Source organism: Ascaphus truei, chromosome 2 (genome assembly GCF_040206685.1).
Source record: "Ascaphus truei isolate aAscTru1 chromosome 2, aAscTru1.hap1, whole genome shotgun sequence".
NCBI lineage: Eukaryota > Metazoa > Chordata > Amphibia > Anura > Ascaphidae > Ascaphus > Ascaphus truei.
This window is the reverse complement of record NC_134484.1, coordinates 373531128-373556145: the sequence shown is the minus strand read 5'-3', so window position 1 is coordinate 373556145 and position 25018 is coordinate 373531128. Positions and strand designations below refer to the sequence as shown.

Genomic DNA, 25018 nt, shown 5'->3' with positions numbered 1-25018 from the left:
GCAACTTCTGAGAGTCAAAAGAATAACAAGTGACCCTGAGGAAGCGGAAAAAGCCTTGTCATCAATGGCACAAAGATTCTATGAAAGGGGTTACAACAAGACGGACATTGATGATGCCATGTCCAGAGTAAGAGAGATTGACAGACGCACACTTTTGGCACCCATTAACAAAAAAGATGATTCCGGACGATTTAATGTAGTAAGCACATACACTACAGCATCTGGTTTCATCAAAGACAGTGTCCAAAAACATTGGCACATTTTATCAAATGACAACAAGATAGGCAAGTACTTCACTGAACCTCCTCTGTTTTGTTATCGTCGGGGACCAAGTCTTGGAGATATGCTGACTAACGCAGATCCAATCAACAAGTATGCGCCTAGTAAAACATGGTTAAGTAAGAAGACTGGATCCTTTCTCTGTCACGGATGTATAAATTGTCAGTTTATGCAGCGTGGCCAAACATACAATCATCCACATAGTGGTATTCGAATAAAAATTCAACATCATCTCAACTGTGAATCCAGATTTGTAGTTTATATGATCAAATGTCCATGTGGACTGCACTACATCGGCAAAACTACACGGATGTTGAAAGAGAGAATGGCAATACATCGCTCAACTATAAGAAAAGCACTACTAAGTGATATTGTGGATGAAGATTTAAAATATCTACCAGTTGCACGGCATTTTAAACTACTTCGACACTCCCTGGCAACCATGCGATGTATGCCGATCTTCCAGATCCAGCCACTACCTCGCGGAGGAGATAGGGATAAACTCTTACTCCAACAAGAAGCAAGATTCATTCATGATCTTAAGACAATGGCACCTCATGGATTAAATGAGGACCTTAAACTCGGTTGTTTTTTATGAAGTGATATATTGTAACTAACATTTGTTTATGTACAGTATGGCTTTCTGTTTTTTCGTTTCATTCATTGATTATTTTGTATATCACATTGTGTTCTCACCCTGTCTTTTCACTTTGTTTTTTGTCCCTACTCTGTGGGTTATTTATCTTTTTATTGCTCCTTTTGTGTGTTGTTTAGATTATTTATTTGGACACAGTTATTTGCTTCCACGTTTCACCCTCTCCTGGTCATTGATTATTTAATACTTGTATCTTTATCCATACAACATATTATAAATATGCAGTAATAGAAAAACGTATAGATACAATTCCCATATTAATTATAAATGTACTTTATTATATGGGTTGACATACAGGGGGGATTGAAATTGGTGTTAGCATTAGATATGTTTCCTAGTTCAACAGCACGCTATGTCCGTTTACATCAACATTAATGTTTACATGGAGGAAATTCATATTCCCACGGATATAGGTTTTTTAAGATATATATGTGCAGAATACATTGGTGTTCATACTGGTCATGGCCTTTTTTCTGATGTGTTTAGCCATAATTATGATTATGCTGGCATATCATCTGTGTCTTCTGCTGTATGTATGCGGCGCACGGTTTGGTTGCTATGGACACTAAGGACGCATTCTGGTTATGCGCATATATTATGGCTCATACGATCCCGGCTCCTGTCTTTTCTGATGCCGTTAGCCACGCATGCGCATAGGTTAACCTTTGTTGAGCAGGGCGGGTTACCATGGCAATTGGGGACGCTGCGGGTTGCGCGCGCTATACCCGATTGCAGTAAACATGGTACCATGAGTCACGCATGCTCACAAGGCTTCTTCCTTGCGTGGCATGGCGGGTTTCCATGGTAACAGGAGACGCTATGGGCCGCACATGCGCACTTTATGCCATATGGTGCCTCATGTGTTCCATGTCGGTCTCCCTGACTCTGTTTACATTGCATCAGAAACACGGAAAACCAGCCTGTAATGAGGCTTTGTGAATATTGACTGCCCTATCAGAGCTATTCTTTCAGGTGACACAGTAAGAACAAGCAATGTAATTGGCACATTGGGTTATAGCTACCATGCGTCATGTGGGGTTTTGAGAATTTTTCTCATTGGTTGATTGCATGATTTGTGTACACTGGTGGGGGTATAAGTTACAGTGGTCTTCATTCTAACACTGTACAACCCTAAGGAAAGTTCTGTTTGCAGGAACCGAAACATTGTTTTTTGTGTTTCAATACACCTTTTGAATTTTCAACCCGTGTGTGCTGCCTCTCCTTACTGGACCATCATCTGGTAATACACACACACACATATATATATATACACACATATGTAGCCCTGGTAAGATAATGGGCTATACGTCTATCCTCCTACTGGTATAAGCCCTGCTAAGGGCAGACTGCCAGTAGTTATCATGGGTTTCCCCCACCTCAAGCCCTGCCTTGAGTGGTGAAGGTAGGCCACCTGACTCTGTGTCTAAGGCAAGAGACACAGGGGAGAGGTCTGCTGACATCATGAGGGGCAGGGCTGTCTAAAGTTAGTCTTGCCTGTTCCTGTCAGTGACAAGCAGTTCTGTCCTGGGTTCAGACCTGAGCAGTGATACAGTGAGTGAGCTAGCTAGATGCCTGAGGAGTAGGGCCTAGTTAGCAATAGGTGGACCGTGCCCCTCACCCTACTTAGGGGGTGAGGGAAGAGCTAGCCCCACCCTGAGTGCCCACGACTTGGGGTGGTGGCAGGGAACAGTGAGAACCCACAGACCATCCTGAAGGGGTGCAGTCTGGAGAGAGAGAAGACCTGCTGTACCCTATGCTGCTGTTGTTGCTGTTGCTACTCTGCTGCGTGCTGTGAGAAATAAAGAAGCTGCTGCTGTTTTATAAGAGACTGTGTGAGACTGAAATCTCTTGCCCCTGAGTGGGGTTCTCTGGAAGGATTTCACCCTAAACATATAAGGGAAATAGAGAGGTTTTCCCAAAAACAGATCCCCAATTACTGCACAACAAAGCTGAACACAATAAGTCAGGGTTCAAATACCCACTAGAAATGTAGAAAAATGGGCTGTATGGGGTACCATTAAGTAACCGCTCCCAACACTGTGGGAGGACAGTTACCACCAAATACAGATATAAAAATAAAAAATACTTTATTCACAATTGCTATATTCGACACAGTAACACGAACTCTAACTATCTTAAAACCAATTAAAACACTTATTCACAGAAGAGTGAGGTTAAGGGATAACAAGGGAATTCCCAGTAAATTATCAGCTAATACCACCCTTAACTACATGTCCTGATCTACTACTGAGACACAATGGGTGATAACAGATGGTTAGCTGAACTCTTAATAACGAATTCTAGCTTAAAAGACCAATATATAGTTGTCTTAAATCATAACTTGATAACTAGCAATCATAGCCTGAGTGGTTAAAGGTGTATCACAGCGCATCACAGATGACCACATATACATTGCAATTCCAGTGTAATACTCAGTATAGTGGATGTAAAGTACACCTGGAGGATTGATGTGGGTGGTAGCATATAAGCAGTATTCATATACCAATAATCGGATGTAACACAGCGTGTATATTCACCTCCTATGTCACGCCTATACCTCCAACAGTCTAATTACTCGTATACCCGTAATTCACCCTCCATCAATTTAACTCCCGATCATCTGCAACGCAATCAGGGCTTATCAGCATGTAGTGGACATACTGTCCATGCTGCAGGCAAATACCTCCGTAATCACAGTGCAAACATAGCCCGCTGTAACCCGGCTCTAGCTATCCAATCCGCAGTGATCAGGAACAATCTCACCCTAGCTCCTCCTCCACGACGTCAATGCAATGATGTCATGTCCGACATACGTTTCGCGCATAAGGGGCTGGCGCTTTCTCAAGGTGGGAGGTGATAGAGAGAGCTCTCTGCACTGCCCACTTTTATACCCCCAGATATGGCGATTTTTAAAGGCACCCCTACCACACACCAATGACAAGGTATACAGCCCAGATTGATGCATAATACCAATATAATAAAAACGGGAGAAATTCAAATGGTGTCCGGTCAGCTGATACACTGTTCCCACTGGCATCTGACGTCACTTCCGGTTTCGCCGCTCGGTAAGGGCTGGATCTTCGTTCGAAGTCGACGGTAACACGTGACGAAACGCGTAGAGTGGGAGCCTCATACAGAGCGGAGCATACAGCAGAGAAGTTGCAGGAAGATCCAGCCCTTACCGAGCGGCGAAACCGGAAGTGACGTCAGACGCCAGTGGGAACAGTGTAACAGCTGACCGGAGGCTGAGGCGGAGGAGTGGGGAACGCTGCGAGACGGTGAGCCTGGCTGGCTAAAGTCTTCCTACACTAATGCAGTGTGACATGCCTGTTTTTATTGTTAGAATGTGAGTACATTATTTTATTGTTATAAAATCTTTATACCTTGAGTGATCTGTGCTATGTCAGTTTCTTTCTCTCCATATTGGGGCACTTCATCCTGAGGACCTGATCCACTCTGATGAAAACTGCACCACCCATCTGCCACTGACTGTTTGAGTCAACCCTGCCTATTTGACTCTTACATATTGTAAGTAGTCAATTCATTAGAGCCAAGTCATTTGGAGGCTTTTATTTCCATGTTGCCATTCTGCTGTACTTAAATGTTTTTTTTGTTTCTCCCCCATGCTCCCCTTGGATTTTGTGTGTTTTGGAGTTAAAAATGGCGACAGCAGCGTCATCCACGGCCCAGCAGTTAACAGCCGATCCAAAATGGCGTCTCCCGCCAAGCCTAGATCGCGCACGTGCCGCGTGCAAGCAGGCTGCAAGAGAAATGTGGTGAGAGATGTGCAGGGGTTTGGCGCCAAACCCAGATCCCCAGCAGAAAGAGCGGAGCGAAAGCCGAAAGTCCACCCGCCTGTGCAGTGACTGGCCGACAGAAGAAGCCACGTCACGCAGAGCGAGAGAGTGCCCCTCCTCTTGTTTCCACCAGAGGGAGGGGGCACTGTAAGAGCCAATCAGAATTGTCCTCTCCAGAGAAAGGAGGGACAGGAAGTGAGAGCGAGGAACTTCACTTCTGCCTGACTGTTGAAGAGCAAGGAGCTAAAGAATTGAACTGTTCAACCCTCGCGCAAAAGATGGCTGAATTGAATATGACACCCTTTCAGTTTCCAGGATGCTTCCTGGTTTCGTAGGTTGACGGCCGAGAGTATCTCCGGTGCCTGTGCGTACACTCCAGGACACCCGGACCGGCGCCAAGCACGACAGCACGATGCCCTCAATGTGGCACGTTCTATCTATGGCCTGTCGAGCCATGGCCTATGTTGAAGACGCCACGAAGTGCCTCGCCAGGAACCCTAACGGAGGTGGCGGAGGCGGTGGAGAAGGCTGCCCTGGTTCCCTGTATCACCGCTGAGGTGGGAACCAAGGCACAGCCAACCAAAGAACCAAGAGATGTTCCGGCGGAGAAGAGCGCGACCGCAGCAGAGGTACCGGAGCGGGCCCGTTTGGTACCAATACCCACTGGCGGTGCGGCAAAAGACCCAGGTGACTCCCTAGTGGAGGAACCGGCAAAGTCGTCTTCGGAGGAAGGAGATGGCCTATCATCGGTGGCGATGCGCCTACTGGCGAACCACCCCAGCTGTAATAAAGATGGCGGTCCACTTACCAGAGAGAGGAAGCAGACGAGTCTGGACACCCCCTGACGGCGAGCGCTGGTGCGGCCTGAGCCGCGTAGAAGTCCCCCCACAGTGGCGACTCCCAGTGCGGCGGAGATGGGATCCGAGACGGCTCCGGAGGAACCAAAGATCACCAGCCGGCAGCGGAGCGGTAAGGAGACACCCCCACCCCCTTACTCCCACCAGGCGAAGACGGAACCTGCAGAGGGCGAGAGAGAGAGGCTTGCGGCCTACCTGCCCGTCTGCGATCCGGATGGTCCACCACCGCCCCTTCTGGTCCTGGACGCACTTCCGGTGCGAGACCATGGACCGGATGGGGATTCCGCGAGCACCAGTGATGACGTCACTTCCGGGTCCGGCTGGCGCAGAGGCCCGGAAGCGTTGTTTTCCCATTGAAGAGCGGCAATGGCAGCTGCGCTTGCAGCACTAAAGGCCCAAGGCGTTACACGAGGAGCATGAAGCGCGCCGGAGAGGGCAAGATGCCCACTGGTCACAGCATTGCCCGACTTATAGACACTATACCAGACATTGCCGATGTCCCAGTCCCTACCCCTAGCGCCATTGCCCCGTCACGAGTTAAGACACCGGGCCCTAGCGGGGATAAGTTAACTAAGAATCCCAAGTACTCTACAGATTGGAGGGATTGGGAATTCAGTGATGAAGGGTCTGATGGGGAGATACCTTATGCAAATGTGATTCATGTACCTAACCCTGTGCCTTTTTCTCCTGTACATAGAGGTAGGGCCCGAGGGTCCCATACTACTGCAGAAGCGGGGCCTATGAGTAAGGTAGTGCACAAGATGAACCCCACCATTTATACAGATGATGGTGCCCCAGAGGAGCCTGAGTTTTGGGTACTGCCAAGCAGGGCAGGTGACCGAAAACTGACCAAACTGAGCCGAGCAGACAGGGCCATAGTGGCCAGGTATAGGCAGTCCCACGGCTATGAGTTCCCCTATGTACCTGAGCCCATTATGTTAGGGATAGAGGAGCAGAGAGATACCTGGCTCCGGGAAGCAGTTATGGAGTACCTTCGAACTAGGTTCGGTAGGGCGGCCTTTTATAATGAGGATAAGGTCTGTGATGTTTTACGGGCCTGGAGTATTGGGAGGAGTATCTACATGCATAGTGTGGTGTATCGGCCGGAGTATGGGTCGGTACAGCCCTATTATGTAAAGGTTACTGATCACAATGGGCAGGAAGTTAGGAAGCCTGACCCGTGCCATTATTATTAGTTAGGTTCTCCATGTTGGGAGTTACCATGCATCTTTATCGCCATCTGGGTGGAACCTTCTGAGGTATAGACACTAATCATTTGTGTTTGTTTTCCAGATTGTTCGCCTGCAGGATGGTGCTGCTAAATTTAGGTCCAAGTGGGGACCATTGAATTTCACCTGAGGGAGAGTGTAGCCCTGGTAAGAAAATGGGCTATACGTCTATCCTCCTACTGGTATAAGCCCCTCTAAGGGCAGACTGCCAGTAGTTATCATGGGTTTCCCCCACCTCAAGCCCTGCCTTGAGTGGTGAAGGTAGGCCATCTGACTCTGTGTCTAAGGCAAGAGACACAGGGGAGGGGTCTGCTGACATCATGAGGGGCAGGGCTGTCTAAAGTTAGTCTTGCCTGTTCCTGTCAGTGACAAGCAGTTCTGTCCTGGGTTCAGACCTGAGCAGTAATACAGTGAATGAGCTAGCTAGGTGCCTGAGGAGTAGGGCCTAGTTAGCAATAGGTGGACCATGCCCCTTACCCTACTTAGGGGGTGAGGGAAGAGCTAGCCCCACCCTGAGTGCCCGCGACTTGGGGTGGTGGCAGGGAACAGTGAGAACCCACAGACCATCCTGAAGGGGTGCAGTCTGGAGAGAGAGAAGACCTGCTGTACCCTATGCTGCTGTTGTTGCTGTTGCTACTCTGCTGTGTGCTGTGAGAAATAAAGAAGCTGCTGCTGTTTTATAAGAGACTGTGTGAGACTGAAATCTCTCGCCCCTGAGTGGGGTTCTCTGGAAGGATTTCACCCTACCCTGCTAGGGCTTGCCAGAGATGGAGGCGTTGCACCACTAGAACCAGATGAAGGCATGTACCCCAGAAACCTGTCCCTGTGGTCCCCCATACCATCGCGGGAGACTCAGGCCCTCCTGTTCCACACAGTTATGCACCACCTAGACACATGTAGCCAGACCTTAGCACACCCTAGGGGTCCGATCTGCGACCTGGGGGGGGTCTGAGGGTTATACATACATATACATATATATACACAGTGTTCGACAATCCTATACATTTACTCGCCCGGGGCGGGTGGATTTAACCCCCGGGCGAGTAACTATTGGCTCAAGCAGCACACGTGTTTTTTTTTTAAATTTCCCCCGTTCGCGCTGAAATTTCCCTGCTCGCGCTTAAAAAAAAATAAACTCCCTACCTGACTGCTGTTTGGCGCGCGCTCCCAGGATTTGTGGGCGCGCGGCCAGGCTCTATATGAGCCCGCCCCCAACGAGCGGCCATTCTTTCTGCCCGGACATCAAGAGTAAGTACACGCCATGCTGCGGCCCCTCTGCTCCTTCCCTGCGATCCCCCTGGTCCCTACATGGCTCCCTACTCCCCACCGCGGCAGCTCTCCTGTCCCCGTCCCCTGCTCCTGTCCCCTCCTCCTGTTCCCTTCTTCTGCTCCTGTCCCCTTCCCCTCCTCCATTCCCCTGCTCCTGTCCCCTTCCCCTCCTCCATTCCCCTGCTCCTGTCCCCGTCCCCTGCTCCTGTCCCCTGCTCCTGTCCCCTTCCCCTCCTCCTGTCCCCTTCCCCTCCTCCTGTCCCCTGTTCCTGTCCCCTTCCCCCTCGATCCACCGATCGCTGCCCCGGGCGGGAGGTCCCCACTGCTGGCAGCCCGTTGGCGTGCGGGGGGGGGGGGACTCGGCCCTCACCACGTGACACTCACCTACCCTGCCGCCTCCCCGCCAGATAGCTTCATGCCACCGCGGGCTGGGGGGAAGAAGCAGTCTGCAAAGCTGCTTGGCCGCGCACTGTGAAGACATGCCGGCGAGGGAGCAGGGTAGTGGCGGCCACTGCGGGGCTGACTGTCCCCTGGGGGATACCTCGCCACGTGCCTCCCCCCCACCCTGCCTCCCCAAAGCTTCCAATATGCCCGCGTGAGGTATGGGGGGGGGGGGGTGTCGGCCTGCCCCCCCCCACGAGCGGGGGGTGGGTGGGGAGGAGCGTGGTGGTGGTGCTGGTCGTGGCCTTTCCTTCCCCCCCCCCCCGTGTGTGTGTGTGTGTGAGCAAGTGTATGGGAGCAAGTGTATGTGTATGGGAGCAAGTGTATGTGTGTATGTGTATGGGAGCAAGTGTATGTGTGTATGTGTATGGGAGCAAGTGTATGTGTGTATGTGTATGGGAGCAAGTGTATGTGTGTATGTGTATGGGAGCAAGTGTATGTGTGTATGTGTATGGGAGCAAGTGTATGGGAGCAAGTGTATGTGTGTATGTGTATGGGAGCAAGTGTATGTGTGTGAATGGGAGCAAGTGTGTATGTGTATGGGAGCAAGTGTATGTGTGTATGTGTATGGGAGCAAGTGTATGTGTGTATGTGTATGGTAGCAAGTGTATGTGTGTATGTGTATGGGAGCAAGTGTATGTGTGTATGGGAGCATGTGTATGTGTGTGACACCAGAGGTACCCCCCCAATCAGTCACCAGCCCCCAGTCAGTCACCACCCCCCCAGTCAGTCACCACCCCCCCAGTCAGTCACCACCCCCCAGTCACCCCCCCAGTCAGTCACCCTCTCTCTGTGTATCACCCTCTGTGTGTGTCACCCACCGTTTCTCCCCTCTGTGTCTCTCCCCCACACTCTCTCTTTCCCCACACCCTCTCTCCCCCACACCCTCTCTCCCCCCCACACCCTCTCTCTCCCCCCCACACTCTATCTCTCCCCACACCCTCTCTCCCCCACACCCTCTCCCCCCCACACCCTCTCTCTCCCCCCCACACCCTCTCTCTCCCCCCACACCCTCTCTCTCCCCCCCACACCCTCTCTCCCCCCCACACCCTCTCTCTCTCCCCCACACCCTCTCTCTCTCCCCCACACCCTCTCTCTCTCCCCCACACCCTCTCTCTCTCCCCCACTCTCTCTCTCTCTCCCCCACTCTCTCTCTCTCCCCCCACTCTCTCTCTCCCCCCCTCTCTCTCTCTCCCCCCACTCTCTCTCTCTCCCCCCACTCTCTCTCCCCCTCTCTCTCTCTCCCCCACTCTCTCTCTCTCCCCCCACTCTCTCTCTCCCCCCACTCTCTCTCTCTCTCTCCCCCCACTCTCTCTCTCTCTCTCTCCCCCCACTCTCTCTCTCTCTCTCTCCCCCCCTCTCTCTCTCTCTCTCTCTCCCCCCACTCTCTCTCTCTCTCTCTCTCTCTCCCCCCACTCTCTCTCTCTCTCTCTCTCTCTCCCCCCACTCTCTCTCTCTCTCCCCCCACTCTCTCTCTCTCTCTCTCTCTCCCCCCACTCTCTCTCTCTCTCTCCCCCCACTCTCTCTCTCTCTCCCCCCACTCTCTCTCTCTCTCTCCCCCCACTCTCTCTCTCTCTCTCTCTCTCTCTCTCTCCCCCCACTCTCTCTCTCTCTCTCTCTCTCTCTCTCCCCCCACTCTGTCTCTCCCCCCCCACTCTCTCTCTCCCCCCCCACACACTCTCTCTCCCCCCCCACACACTCTCTCTCCCCCCCACACACTCTCTCTCCCCCCCCACACACTCTCTCTCCCCCCCCACACACTCTCTCTCTCCCCCCCACTCTCTCTCTCTCTCTCTCTCCCCCCACTCTCTCTCTTCTCTCTCTCCCCCCACTCTCTCTCTCCCTCTATCTCTCTAACTCCCCCACACTCTGGATCTCTTATTTACCCTATATATCTTACTTGCCCTATACTACACCGAAATAACCTATACTGCTGTCTTCCAGATCTGACTCAAGCTTCACACGGAAGATATCGGAATCCCCCCCTAACCCAGAAGACAGGTAGGAACAAATCCCCTCCAATGTGTAACATTGCAGGAATGAGGTACCTGGACATTGAGGGACTGCGGATCATGTAAGATCCCAGGCGGGATTACTGCTTTAGATATTGTGAAGCGGGGACATCCAGACACTGGTTAAGGGGTTCAGGAAACTAGTCATTCACATCTGGCTTTTATTTCTATATCTGAAATTTACGCACACACACACGTAACAAGGCCTAATTGTAGTATAATGTAATACAATAAATACATTTATGTCAAAAATGAATGTTGTTCTGACTAGGAATTTATTAAATGTATTTTATTTATATATTTTATTTTAAAGCGGGGTTGGGGCGGGACTAGGGTTGGGGGCGGGACTAGGGGCGGGGTTGGGGGGCGGGACTAGGTGGCGAGTAGATTTTTTGGTTGGGCGAGTAGATTTTTGGGTGATTTGTCGAACACTGTATACACATACACACACACACACACACACACACACACACACACACACACACACACACACACACACACACACACACACACACACACACACACACACACACACACACACACACACACACACATATAAGATTAAGTGCGACAGGAATGTTCAGAGAAAGGATAAACAGAATGGGAGATGCAAATTATATGTCTTTTATTGGCATTATGACTTCCTTGCTCCCAGAATTAGAGAATTTTCAGTATGATTACCAAAAAGTAATTTGAAAACTATAGTTATCTCAAGTAATCCACCATATTAATCACAAAAATGATTAAAGGAACATTACATGTTGCAGTCATGTGAAAAATGTAGGAAATGCCTAAATATCAGGATATCAGGTTATTATCATCTTGTAAACCAGAGCCCTCTGGCTGTCTCGTGCTTTGCTATCACACTGCAGGTAACACTGTTTTAATGAAGCAATTCTTTCAAAATACATTGACAAGAACATCCACACGTTTTCCCTTCATTACCTAATTAATATGTGAGGGAGTCTTGGTCATTAAACACAAAACTAATGCATTAAAATTCCACCTTTCTTGGCCACATCTCAAATAAATCTTTTTGTGGGGGGAGGGGGGTTATTGGGTAACCACAGGTATGGTGAGAATATGTATAGCTAATGGACGAGTTGAACAACGTGTAACCCATATGTTTACATACAGTATGTCTAAACCTACGCCCTCACTTTTGAGACTTCTTACTTTTAACAAGCTGATCCCATCAAGATTTATTGGGGTGGCTGTTGCATCAAAATTATCTTAAAAGAACATTGTAGGAGAAGGTGCATTTTAATCAAAACGAGGTTGTGGAGATATATATATTTTTTACTATTGGTGTACGCAGACCCTTGACTAAAATTGTAAACACCTTAGTTATGGTCTAAGGACGCATGCTGCAAATTTATTCAAATTGTGTCAAAAGTTTTTAGTTTTAAATATCTAGCAAAAATAAAGTAATACTTTTGAAAAAACAGCTGTGAACCTATTGATTTGCCAATGATTATGATTGCTGATGTGTATGATGTGGGTTTTTGGGGGTTGGGGGGGGGGGAATTGGAGCTGAAAACACATAATTTTTTTAATTAAAAAGTCCTTGCTCAGAACTGCATGACTCCTGTACATCTCCTCTGAACTCTAGCTGGGATGATAACTTCAACTACTGTATACCTATTTAATAGGTAATGTAACTGTTTTCTATGTCCTGGTCATAAGGCTGACCAGCTGTGTCTAGTGTATATCTGTATTTACCAGTGTGAGATAGCAGAGGAGAGATTATCTTTCTGTCTCTCTTGGTGCTATAGCTCAGAAACTTCACTTAATAGGAGCAAGTGGTGGATGGATGTGACACGATATGTGAAACAAACTATGCACATCTGAAAAATGTATTTATCACCACTACCAATGTAAGTTTACATAAGAAAATATTGAATGCACATTTTTTTTTATTGGTACAATGTTCGCTGCCTATATACTGTAAGTTTTCTGCATAGAAGTTGCTCACTTTCTTGGAAGTGACGCCATCTCCTAGTGATGGAGGAACTAAAGTGTAGCCATTTTTATGTGCCAAAATGTCGGTGATCATGGTGTCAGTACCATCATAAAATCTATACCGGACAACATTTAAATACAGATTTCTAAAACTTTCAGTGACTTGCATTGGGATGAAATTATTTTCATCGAGACAGCAGAATAAATGTTTCAAATGAAATTCAGCAATTATCCCTCATAAAAGGGTAGTTGTTCAGAATGCATAAATATCAGTCACAAGTGAATAAATACACCAAGAGTATGGCCTCTACTGATGTGTATAGTGTCTATTCAATATAGTGATAAGTGGAGTGACACTGTTAATGAGGCATGTCAAATTCATGTATTTAAATAGGGAAAACATAAGAGCCCTACAACTAATGCATATAAAGGGCTAATTCTGACTATTGAATTCCTATATAGCTCCCAACCATGTTTCTTTAGCTTGGCAACTCCTTCACATTTAGCCAATAATGTGTCTTTTCTACTTTCCCCCTATGATCACCCCCACATTCTTCCCAATACGAGTAGGATCATCCCACAAATGTGATTGTGTAAAAGGCTGATACCGATTGTATGAGGGAGGCCGTATATAAGCCCAATGTGGCAAACGATTTGCACAAGAGGCTGATCATATAGAACTAATCTGTGAGTCTAATGATGAGATGAATATGAAATTAATTGGACAGAATGTTCATGTCTTTTTGGCCTAAATGTAGAAACACCAAACACCTCCTATGTAATTTTAGACATGTATTTTATGGTCTGAATAATCTTTAGCCAATATTTAACATAAGTACAACTAGTATACTTGTGCTAATGAGAGAATGACAAATGAAACCAGCTCATTCCCCACTCTCCCAAGAAACAATACAGATGATGACTACAGTTCAGAGTTCACATGTAGATGAAGCGAAAGAGCGGCCATTTTGAAACATCTTTAAAACCCTCCCCTTTTGTGACGTCACGTCAGGTCCGGTAACCTAGCAACGGCACCCCTCAGTCCCCGCCTCCTCACTCACCCTCTCGACCCGCAGCAGATTGTTGCAGCGCGTGGCAACCTCGCGGGGCTGGATCCTGGAGGCGCAATCCCGATTGCCGCGGGCACGAGCACGTCGTGTCGATGCGTCAGAGCACCCCTGTCCCACGATTGGCTCAGCAGTTAGGAGGTGGAGCTTGGAAGGTAGGCGCGAATGGTTGATAGATCACCCTCCTCCCTCCTGGTTTCAATCCTACTTGGTCGCGCGAAGGGCACGAGACTGGTGCGCGCACGCGTGACCTGTGTATACACTGTACTATGTTTAGAACATAATGACAATCATATGGAAGAGGTATCCTCTGACCCAGGGCCATGATAAGACATCTCAACTCCTTTGTGAGAGCCTCACTCATCTTTAGCCTCAGACCCCATTAAATGTTATGCGTGAGGCAAAGAGTTTCCGAAGGAAACAATTCATTTACATTGAATTTTCTTTCATACATGTGCAATTCAATTAGCTGAGCACGGCGACGAGTTGAAGAGCCCAGCAATGTATTTTTCTTTTTAGGGTACGTTTTCCACATTGTTCCAATAAAGAAAGAGTCTGAGTTGCCTTTGCTTTAATTTTTTTTTCAAACATTACATACTGGATGGAGAAATTGTACAGTAGTTTGTTTGCATGTCATTTCCCAGAAACCCTGGTTGCAGTGGAAGCATTTTATGCTAGGAGATAATGGTGAACAGCAGAGTTGCAGACCCGTCTGAGATGTGAATGTGCTCACAAGTAATATTTTGAGAAGCATTAAAAAAAAATAATACTAGGTCTCAGCTTTACAGTGTATGTGATTGATAATTATATTCTTGTACTATATATGTGTGTGTGTGTATATATATATATATATATATATATATATATATATATATATATATATAGCAACTGTAAATATATACTGTAAACTGTATATATATATATATCTATATATAGATATATATATAGATATATATATGTAGCCGTTGTATCCCCCCCCCGCTCCCCAAAGTGAGGTGGAGTATACTCTAACTACTGGTACTGCTTCTTTACCTGTTGGCAACCAGGAGGCCTGAACCTCCACCACTGGGAGCCTGGGGTTTGTAGATGATGCAACAGCGCCTCCACTCAGAAGGGATCCACACAGTTTGTGGGATAGCCCCTCCTGGGAATACACCGAATGTAAACGCACACCAAGTATATGCAACGCTATTTACTAAGGGTAATAGTTGGTGTCTATAACACTCATCCATAGAATGGGCAGGTCACCCAATACATCACAATAACAATACAGAGTACCAACAGCTCTACAGTATGCATAACATACATTGGGTGCAAGGGGCACCAATATCCCCTTGTACAGGCCCTTGGCCTTTCCGCCCCCAAAAGTAACCTAACCACACAGTGCCCACAATAATTGGGTGCTCGGCACCAGTGTCCCAGTGTCCCAGTGCCCTGGCTCGTTCCCACCCCAAATGGGTGGCAGCACTGCTCACATGTGTATGGATGGTGACCTGCCCAGGCACACGTCTGCGCCTGGGTGTAAAGATCTTCGAAAAGGGTCTGACGCAGGAACAGGAATCCGCCTCTGGGTGTCCCACCTCCGTGTGAGGTGTCTCCCTCGTGGAGACATCTCGCCTGCAGAATGTCTCTTACTGTAGAGCCTGGCTGAGTCCAGATGCAGGCCGCAATCACCGCGTGCAACTGGCACCGGTGATATTACATAACACTGTGTGTACTATAGAAAGCACCCCCCTTGCACTGAAGGGGCCTCTCTTAAAGCAGCCAAAGCTAACTACTGTGGCTACACTGCAAAGCAACACTGTCTCAGCCTAGCTATCCTGCTCAGCTAAGGTGGCAGCATCCCTATCTTGGGTCTGTCCCTAGCTCCAGCAACTCACTGGTGACTCAGGGCTGCCTGGGGAGGCTACGCTGGCCTAGTGCATTGGTCACTGACCCCTGCACACCTACCTCCTCCGCTGTCTACTCCCCATTCCTGAGTGACTTCCTTCCTGCAAGCCTGCTAATATACCTAACTAGATCCTCCCTTAAACAGGAGGATTCCTCAGCCCTATTGGCTAAGCTAAAGCACCTGACTGCCTACAGCTATGCCTCCTGGGAACTGTAGTTCCCAAGGAGACTCTTGCCTATGGAGACCGCATGGGCGCCTCTCTAATGGCCGCCTACCTTTTTCTATCTGTGCCTGCGCTATCCTAGTAGCCGCCGCGCCACTTTCCTGTGCATACGCAACATCTAGGGGGCCTTCCTGCCTTTCTACATTCCCCTGCGCTCTTGCCACCTCTAAGATTGCCGCCGCAACTCCCGGCACTTTGCTGCGCATGCGCGGCCATTTCGCCACACACAAGATGGCATGCACGAGTGTTCGCGCACGCACAGTTAATTCCTACATGGCGGCACCCGCCTGGATGGCGGCGCCAACCAGTGGAGAGCCGCCAGAGCCTGCAGGAGCCTCCTGTTGCCGGCTATCTCGCCGCACCACCTTCGCTAACCGCGAGGCACCTACCCAGAGGCAAGGGGGTTCGCGGGGAAGCGTACCATAGACGGGGACCCGCGTTGGTAAGAGGACCAGGGCTATATATGTATGCAATGCACTTTCCCCCACCCCATTGGAGATATAGCGGATACGGTGTATGTGGTGGTTTACCTGCGGCTCACAGGAGGCCGGAATCTCCGCTACTGGGAGCCTGGGGTGTACCTGAACCAGTTTACGACGGCTCCTCCACCTGCGCGGGATCCTAACAATGTGGGATAACCCCGTGCAGGACAATAAAATAAACACACCAGTGGAATATAACAGGTTTTACTGAACAGGATATAATTCTACTGCCCCACTAAAAATAAAATATATATATATATATATATACACACACACACTCCCAACCCCCTTACATCAAGTGTGTCCCCACAGTACAAAGGGTGCTTGGCACCAATGCCCTGATGTCCGTTTACCCAATGTCAAGGCCCACCCAAAAGTGTATATGGTAGGGTTAACCGTGAACCGTTGGTGCACTTTAGTTGAGGTACCTGCCGGGTACTCCAATACCCGGAGCGGCCGATTAACAACATGGATTCTGGAGATCCAGCGCCGTCGCCGTCAGTGAAGCCTCTGCGTGGGGTGGGTTCCAGCAGGATGGTCCAACCAATAAAATAGTCTTTAATGATGTATGTATGGATCGGATCCCAGACTGCAGTCTATGCTTCACAACGTGACGTCTTCACTGGCACTATAAACTAACTATATACAGCTAATGGGGAAATGTCCCTAGCTAGGGGTTTCCCTGAAGCAGACATAATCTAATTAGGTGATTGGGAACTATCTTGGACCTGAGGAGGTTAATATGACCTAGACTGGGTCCCACTGACACCCAGATCTTATCTTCCCTGTCTCAGTCCTGGCTCCAACAGAACTAACTGTCAGCTTGCACTTCAAGCACTCCCAAAGTTCCAAACTCCCCTCAGGAGATTCTAGCAGCCCTATTGCCTGTACTGTGTCAGATGACCTCGGGTCCTGGGGTATTCTGGGAAGTGTAGTTCCCCTGCGGAGCAACATAGTGAGGGGTTTGGGGGGAGGTGGGGTGGTCAGATGGAGACATGGCTACATACACACATATATATATATATATATATATATATAATGTGTGTTTCCCCCACCCGGTGGGAGATTTGGCCATCACTGGTCGTGTGGTGCATGATACCAGCTGGTAACAGGAGGGCTGAGTCATCCGCCGGTGGTAGTGTGGACACAGGACTAGGCTTCTGGGGTTCATACGCCACATATCTCTTTAGCAGTGCAGCGCCTCGATCTGCCCGTAGGCTCCAGGGAAATTAAGGTGATCTCCCACAGTAGAACTATTACCTCTCCCCCAACTAAGGTCACGCACCAAGCAGGAGGTATATGCAAACAGGAAAGGTTTATTGTCTTCTGTACAGTACAGGAACAACGGCAGATTTCTGCCCGATAGTCTCACAGCTACCACTGAAGGATGGTCCCTGGACCGCTACTACAGGCCAAGGGCACCCATAGCTGTCCTAGCCGTTCCCTGCCTCCCTGGCAGAGGTATGGTCAACACTCACTCTTCCCCAAAGGGAAGAAGACTGGGGAAGGCCAAATACTCAGCCTCGCCAATGTGTGACCTGTTTTCCTCAAGTGGGGAAAGGCACTCCGAATTTGAGCGATGTCTGCCCTTAAGTACAACCAGGAGAAGGGCACCAGGTATGACTCATGATGGGTCATGCCCAGGCCTGATGTCACCTCCTCCCGCTATCACTCAAGTGCAGTACCAAGGAGGGTGAAAACCCCATATAACTACTGGCAAGGCCTGCTTGTACCAGGACTTACTTTTCCTTAGCAGGTCTTAAAATTAGGTAAATACAACCTCAGGTGAACAACAACACATGACATATTACACCATGTCATGATTTATTTACCAAAAATAAAGCCAAAATGGAGAAGCCATGTGTGAAAAACTAAGTATACCTTATGATTAAATAGCTTGTAGAACCCCCTTTAGCAGCAATAACTTGAAGTAATAGTTTTCTCTATGACTTTATCAGTCTCTCACATCGTTGTGGAGGAATTTTGGCCCACTCTTCTTTACAACGTTGCTTCAGTTCATTGAGGTTTGTGGGCATTTGTTTATGCACAGCTCTCTTAAGGTCCAGCCACAGCATTTCAATCAGGTTGAGGTCTGTACTTTGACTGGGCCATTGCAACACCTTGATTCTTTTCTTTTTCAGCCATTCTGTTGTAGATTTGCTGGTGTGCCTGGGACCATTTTCCTGTTGCATGACCCAATTTCGGCCAAGCTTTAGCTGTCGGACAGAGAGAGAGAGAAGAGAAAGAGGCTTTCTCCTGGCAACCATTCCAAACAAACCATATGTCAGGGTCTCCTAGACCTCCTGCCTAGCCATAGTTCTTCTTTGTCCACTGGGTGTGCTGCTGTCTTCTGTTTCCTTTGGGTTCCTCTGTCTGCCTGTCTGTCTTCTTGTTGCTCCTGTCTCTGTCCTTTATAGCTTCTGCTTCCTGGTTGGTTCAATTGCCTTTGCTTCTAGTCAGACTCCTATGCACATGCCTCTGTCTCTGATCCTGATCTGTTCCTGTACCTGTACCTGTATTTGAGTCTGTTCACAGTAAAGGCCCTTGCTGGTAATCTGGCTTGTCCCTGTTTGTTCCTTGCTCCCCGGGCTCAGTCCCTGCTCCCCGGTCTCAGTCCCTGCTCCCCGGTCTCAGTCCCTGCTCCCCGGTCTCAGTCCCTGCTCCCGGACCTGTCCTGCCCTGCCTGTCCTGTTCCAGTCTCCTCGTTGCCGACCTCTGCTTGTTACCTGACTTCGATACCTGACGCCTGCCTCGGACCTCTGCTTGTTACCTGACTTCGCTACCTGTCACCTGCCTCGGACCTCTGCTTGTGACCCCTACTTCGCTTCCTGCTGTTCCGGCCACCGAGATCCTACCCGCCACAGGAGTCTCCCGTGACACCATACTTGTTCAGTCTTTTTCTAATTGTACTGTCATGAACTTTACCATTTAACATGCTAACTGAGGCCTGTAGAGTCTGAGATGTAACTCTTGTTTTTTTTTTTTTGTAATTTCTCTGAGCATTGCATGGTCTGACCCTGGGGTGAATTTGCTGGAACGTCCAGTCCTGGGAAGATTGGCAACTGTCTTGAATGTTTCCACTTTTGAATAATCTTTCTCACTGTAGACTGATGGACTTTAAATTGTTTGGAAATGGCCTTATAACCTTGCTAATTAAGTTAAACCTTGCTTTATTACTTTTAGCACCGCCAGAAGAAGAGATCAGTGTATCTCGAAAGCTCGCACAAATAAAAACATTTAGTTAGCCACAGAACAGTATTGTCTATTCATTTTTTATTTGATATATATTACTAGCTGAGAGCCCCGGCGTTGCCCGGGATGTTTGTGGTGTGGGGGTGGCATTTGGGTGGGGAGTGGTCCACGCGGGCCATGGCGGTGTGCGGTGGTACTAATGCTGTGGCTGTACTGATGGTGATTGTATCGGTGTGCTGATTTGGGAGGGTTTGGTGCTGATGTGGGGGTGCGGATGTGGGGGTGCCGATGGGGGAGGTGCAAAGGTGGCGATGTGTGGGTGCTGATGGTGTTGATGGGGGCTGGGAATGGCGGGGAGCCGAGAATGCCAGTGTGCTGGGGGGGGCATGGGATACCGGTGTGCTGATGTGGTGGTGCTGGGGATAGTGTGTGTGTGTGTGTGTGTGTGTGTATACATTGTATGTGTATGTGTGTGTGTGTATACATGTGTGTGTGTGTGTGTGTGTATGTGTACGTGTGTGTATACATGTGTGTGGGTATACATGTGTGTGTGTATACATGTGTGTGTGTGTATACACATGTGTGTGTATACACATGTGTGTGTATACACATGTGTGTGTGTGTATACACGTGTGTGTATACACGTGTGTGTATACACGTGTGTGTGTATACACATGTGTGTGTATACACATTGTGTGTATGTATATATTGTGTGTATGTATACATGTGTGTGTGTATATACACGTGTATACATGTTTGTGTGTGTGTATACATGTTTGTGTGTATACATTGTATGTGTGTGTGCGTGTGTATAAGTGTGTGTGTGTATACATGTGTGTGTGTGTGTGTGTATAAGTGTGTGTATGTGTGTATAAGTGTGTGTGTGTGTGTATACGTGTGTGTGTACATGTGTGTGTACATTTGTGTGTGTGTATACATGTTTGTGTGTATACATGTTTGTGTGTATACATGTTTGTGTGTATACATGTTTGTGTGTGTGTATACACGTGTGTGTGTGTATACATGTGTGTATGTGTGTATACATGTGTGTGTGTGTGTGTATACATGTGTGTGTATACACGTGTGTGTGTATACACGTGTGTGTGTGTGTATACACGTGTGTGTATACACGTGTGTGTGTGTGTATACACGTGTGTGTGTGTATACACGTGTGTGTGTGTGTATACATGTGTGTGTATACGTGTGTGTGTGTGTGTATACATGTGTGTGTGTTTATACGTGTGTGTGTGTGTGTATACGTGTGTGTGTGTATACATGTGTGTGTGTGTGTGTGTGTATATATGTGTGTGTGTATACGTGTGTGTGTGTGTATACATGTGTGTGTGTGTATATACGTGTGTGTGTGTTTATACGTGTGTGTGTGTATACGTGTGTGTGTGTGTGTATACATGTGTGTGTATATATGTGTGTGTGTATACATTATGTGTGTGTATACGTGTGAGTGTATACGTGTGTGAGTGTATACGTGTGTGAGTGTATACGTGTGTGAGTGTATACGTGTGTGTGTATGTCTCCATGTGTGTGTGTGTATGTCTCCATGTGTGTGTGTACGTGTCTACGTGTACATGTGTGTGTGTGTCTACGTGTACATGTGTGTGTGTACGTGTACATGTGTGTGTCTACGTGTACATGTGTGTGTGTGTACGTGTGTGTACGTGTGTGTACGTGTACGTGTGTGTGTGTGTGTGTACGTGTGTGTGTGTGTCTACGTGTGTGTACGTGTGTGTACGTGTGTGTGTGTGTACGTGTGTGTGTGTGTCTACGTGTGTGTAAGTGTGTGTGTGTGTACGTGTGTGTCTGTGTTTGTGTATACGTGTGTGTGTTTCTGTATACGTGTGTGTTTGTGTGTGTGTGTGTATACGTGTGTTTGTGTATACGTGTGTGTGTATACGTGTGTGTGTGTCTACGTGTGTGTGTGTGTGTGTCTACGTGTGTGTGTGTCTACGTGTGTGTGTGTGTCTACGTGTGTGTGTGTGTGTGTCTACGTGTGTGTGTGTCTACGTGTGTGTGTGTCTACGTGTGTGTGTGTGTCTACGTGTGTGTGTGTGTGTGTGTGTGTCTACGTGTGTGTGTGTGTGTGTCTACGTGTGTATGTGTGGGGGGGGGGAGGTGGTGGGAAGGGGGGGAGGTGGTGAGAAGGGGGGGAGGTGGTGGGAAGGGGGGGAGAGGTGGTGGGAAGGGGGGGGGGGGGTGGTGGGAAGGGGGGGGAGGTGGTGGGAAGGGGGGGGGAGGTGGTGGGAAGGGGGGGGAGGTGGTGCGAAGGGGGGGAGGTGGTGGGAAGGTGGGAAGGGGGGGAGGTGGTGGGAAGGTGGGAAGGGGGGAGGTGGTGGGAAGGTGGGAAGGGGGGGGGAGGTGGTGGGAAGGTGGGAAGGGGGGGAGGTGGTGGGAAGGTGGGAAGGGGGGGCGAGGTGGTGGGAAGGTGGGGGGAGGTGGTGAGGAGGGGGGAGGTTGTAAGGGGGGAGTGAAGGGAAGGTGAAGGGGGGGTGAAGGTGGGGGTGAAGGTGGGGGTGGAGGGGAGGTGAAGGGGGGTGGTGGAGGGGAGCTGAAGGGGGGTGGAGGGGAGGTGAATAGGAGGTGAAGGGGGGGTGGAGGGGAGGTGAAGGGGGGGTGGAGGGGGGGTGGAGGGGAGGTGAAGGGGGGGTGGGTGGAGGGGAGGTGAAGGGGGGGTGGGTGGAGGAGAGGTGAAGGGGGGGGTGGAGGGGAGGTGAAGGGGGGGTAGAGGGAGGTGGAGGTGGAAGGGAGGGGAAGTGGAGTGAGGGGAGGTGAGGGGTGGGTGAGGGGAGGTGAGGGGTGGGTGAGGGGAGGTGAAGGGGGGTGAGGGGAGGTGAAGGCCGCTCCCTCAGCCGTCCGGCCGCTCCCTCACCCGTCCGGCAGCTCCCTCAGCCGTCCAGCAGCTCCCACGTGGATGTGAGGCGGGAGGCAGCTTGTTGTGGCCGCTCCCCCGCTGTGTCCCGGGCGCTCGCTCCCCCGCTGACTGTAGCGGCGCCGGGGGGGGGGTGGAGGGGAGGTGAGGGGAGGTGAAGGGGGTGGAGGGGGGGTGAAGGGGGGTGAGGGGAGGTGAAGGGGGGTGAGAGGAGGTGAAGGCCGCTCAGTCACCCGTCCGGCAGCTCCCTCAGCCGTCCGGCAGCTCCCTCAGCCGTCCAGCAGCTCCCACGTGGATGTGAGGCGGGAGGCAGCTTGTTGTGGCCGCTCCCCCGCTGTGTCCTGGGCGCTCGCTCCCCCGCTGACTGTAGCGGCACCGGGGGTGGGGGGGGTGGAGGGGAGGTGAAGGGGGGTGAGGGGAGGTGAAGGGGAGGTGAAGGTGGGTGAAGGTGGGTGAGGGGAGGTGAAGGCCGCTCACTCACCCGTCCGGCAGCTCCCTCAGGCGTCCGTCAGCTCCCACGTGGATGTGAGGCGGGAGGCAGCTTGTTGTGGCCGCTCCCCCGCTGTGTCCCGGGCGCTCGCTCCCCCGCTGACTGTAGCGGCGCCGAGGGGGGGCGCAAAGCGCGGGAAACAGGGAGACACGGGGAGAGGAGGAGGTGCGCGCGGGTGTGGAGGCTGATGTTCGGGGAGGAAGAGGCGGAGGCTCCGGGACCGGCGGGTATGTGAGCCCCACCCCCCCGGGTTATACATGCTGCTAATGTACACCCCCCCGTGTGTGTGTGTGTGTGTGTGTGTGTGTGTGTGTGTGTGTGTGTGTGTGTGTGTGTGTGACACTGTGTGTGTGTGTCCCTGTGTGTGTGTGTCCCTGTGTGTGTGTTTGTGTCCCTGTGTGTGTGTTTGTGTCCCTGTGTGTGTGTTTGTGTCCCTGTGTGTCCTTTGGGCCGTCACTCCGCCTCAGGCCAATGAGAGGTGTGCGGGGGCGGCCCAAGGGACCAATGAGATTTCCCCTAGGGACACCGGACATCCAGCAGGCAGGCAGGCAGGCAGGCAGGCATACAGTGCTTTCACTAATATAGTATAAGATGGGCCTTCCTGGGGGGTTCAGTTTGTCTTTATGTAGTTTAGGAAGAAAGTAGAAAACAGGAAACTTGGGATTTTCTATATTCAAAAACTTAAACTCAGTTTCTTCCAGTATTCCTGCCTTCCTCCTTTCAATTAATAGTGCATTTAATTCAGTTTGGTATTTCACTGTAGGATTACATTCTAATTTCCTATATGTGTTTACATCTCCCAGTATCTTGCGGCTTCCTTCATGTAATAACTTTTATCCATTATTACTATCCCTCCCCTTTTGTCTGCTTGTTTTATAACGATATTTTTGTCTAATGACAGTTCTTCTAATGCCGAAACCTGGGAGCTGGTGAAACGCGTTGAGTGACCAGAAGAGTACTATCATCGCTGTACAGGACACTGACTGCGGTGTTGCTGAAAGCTGCTGCTAACCCAGAGAACATCCGGGTACTACAACCAGGAAGTGCAGGAGCTGAGCTGTATAGGAGAGGCAGGAGACGCGAGTGAGCTGTGGAGAAGAGTGGTGTGCACGCCATACACCCGAGCCGGCGCCAACTTGTCTCGTTTATCATATGCCTGTTTAAAACCAGCATCATGTGACTGCACTACTTTTACCTATCCTAGATAACTACTTTTTATCAGTCTACGCTATGTGGTTTTAATTTCTTTTTAAAGAGCCACACAACAGACATCAGACACTAAAGGATACAACATTGCTACAGTTTTGTGGATATGCTTAAAAGAACAATGCGTTGGTGAGTACACACTCTATGGAATACTCAGAACCTAAATTGTCAATTTCTAGACATATTAACACAACCATGATTTCTGCATGGTATCAGAAGATTCTAGAAGAAAATGTCAGGCCATCCGTCTGTGAGCTGAAGCTGAACCGAAAGTGGGCCATGATCCTAAACATACAGTACAAGCAGATCTCCAAAAGAAGGGCTGCAGAATAAGAAATTCTGTGTTTTAGAATGGCCTAGTCAAAGTCCTGACCTAAACCCCAACTAAATGCTGTGGCAGGATCTGAAGTGAGCTGTCCATGCAAGGATGCCCTCAAATGTCACTGAGTGGAAGCAGTTCTGTAAGGAGGAATGGGCCAAAATTCCTCAAAACCGATGTGAGAGACTGAGCAGCAGTTATAGGAAATGCTTAGTTGAAGTCATTGCTGCTCAATGGGGAGCCACCAGGTACTGAATCTAAAGGTTCATATACTTTTTCACACATGGTTGTGAATATTGAATATTGAATGAATATTGAATGTTTAATCATTTGTGAATGCTGAAAAAGTATAACCTTTTTGTGTCATTTGTTTGATTAGGTTATCTTTATTATTAGGACTTAGATTAAGATCTAATAACATTTTAAGGATTTCCTTTCCTATGGTCTGATTTTGCTGCACTTATTGTATTATTATAATTCCCTGTACTGTATTCTTTGTGAAGCGCTGAGTACACTTTTGGCGCTATATAAATAAAGACATACAATTTTAGGTTTGAAATATGTGAAAATCCTAAGGCTGTGTCTATACTTACTCAGACGGAGCGGAACGGAGAGGAGGCGCACCCACGCTGCGCGATCACATCTATTGTTGTCTTTGAGGATGCCTATAGATGGCGCCAGCGTGCACATCAGACGGAGCTCACAACGGCGCGAAATTCAAGAAGACAGAGACAAGTGATTTTTTTGCGCGATGGCATCGGGA

General features: G+C 49.2%; 1 protein-coding gene across 2 annotated transcripts in view; it reads right to left on the bottom strand.

Annotated features, from left to right (window-relative positions):
- POMGNT2 (protein O-linked mannose N-acetylglucosaminyltransferase 2 (beta 1,4-)) overlaps positions 1 to 25018 on the bottom strand; it is a 47806-nt gene that overhangs the window by 18904 nt on the left and 3884 nt on the right. Inside the window, exon 1 of one of the 2 annotated variants that reach the window (XM_075587059.1) lies at positions 13563 to 13716. The exons of the other annotated variant lie outside the window; for it this stretch is intronic. The gene's annotated coding sequence lies outside the window, so the exon portion shown is untranslated. Of the gene's footprint in view, positions 1 to 13562; positions 13717 to 25018 lie in introns of those variants that run through there. 2 annotated transcript variants of the gene reach the window in all.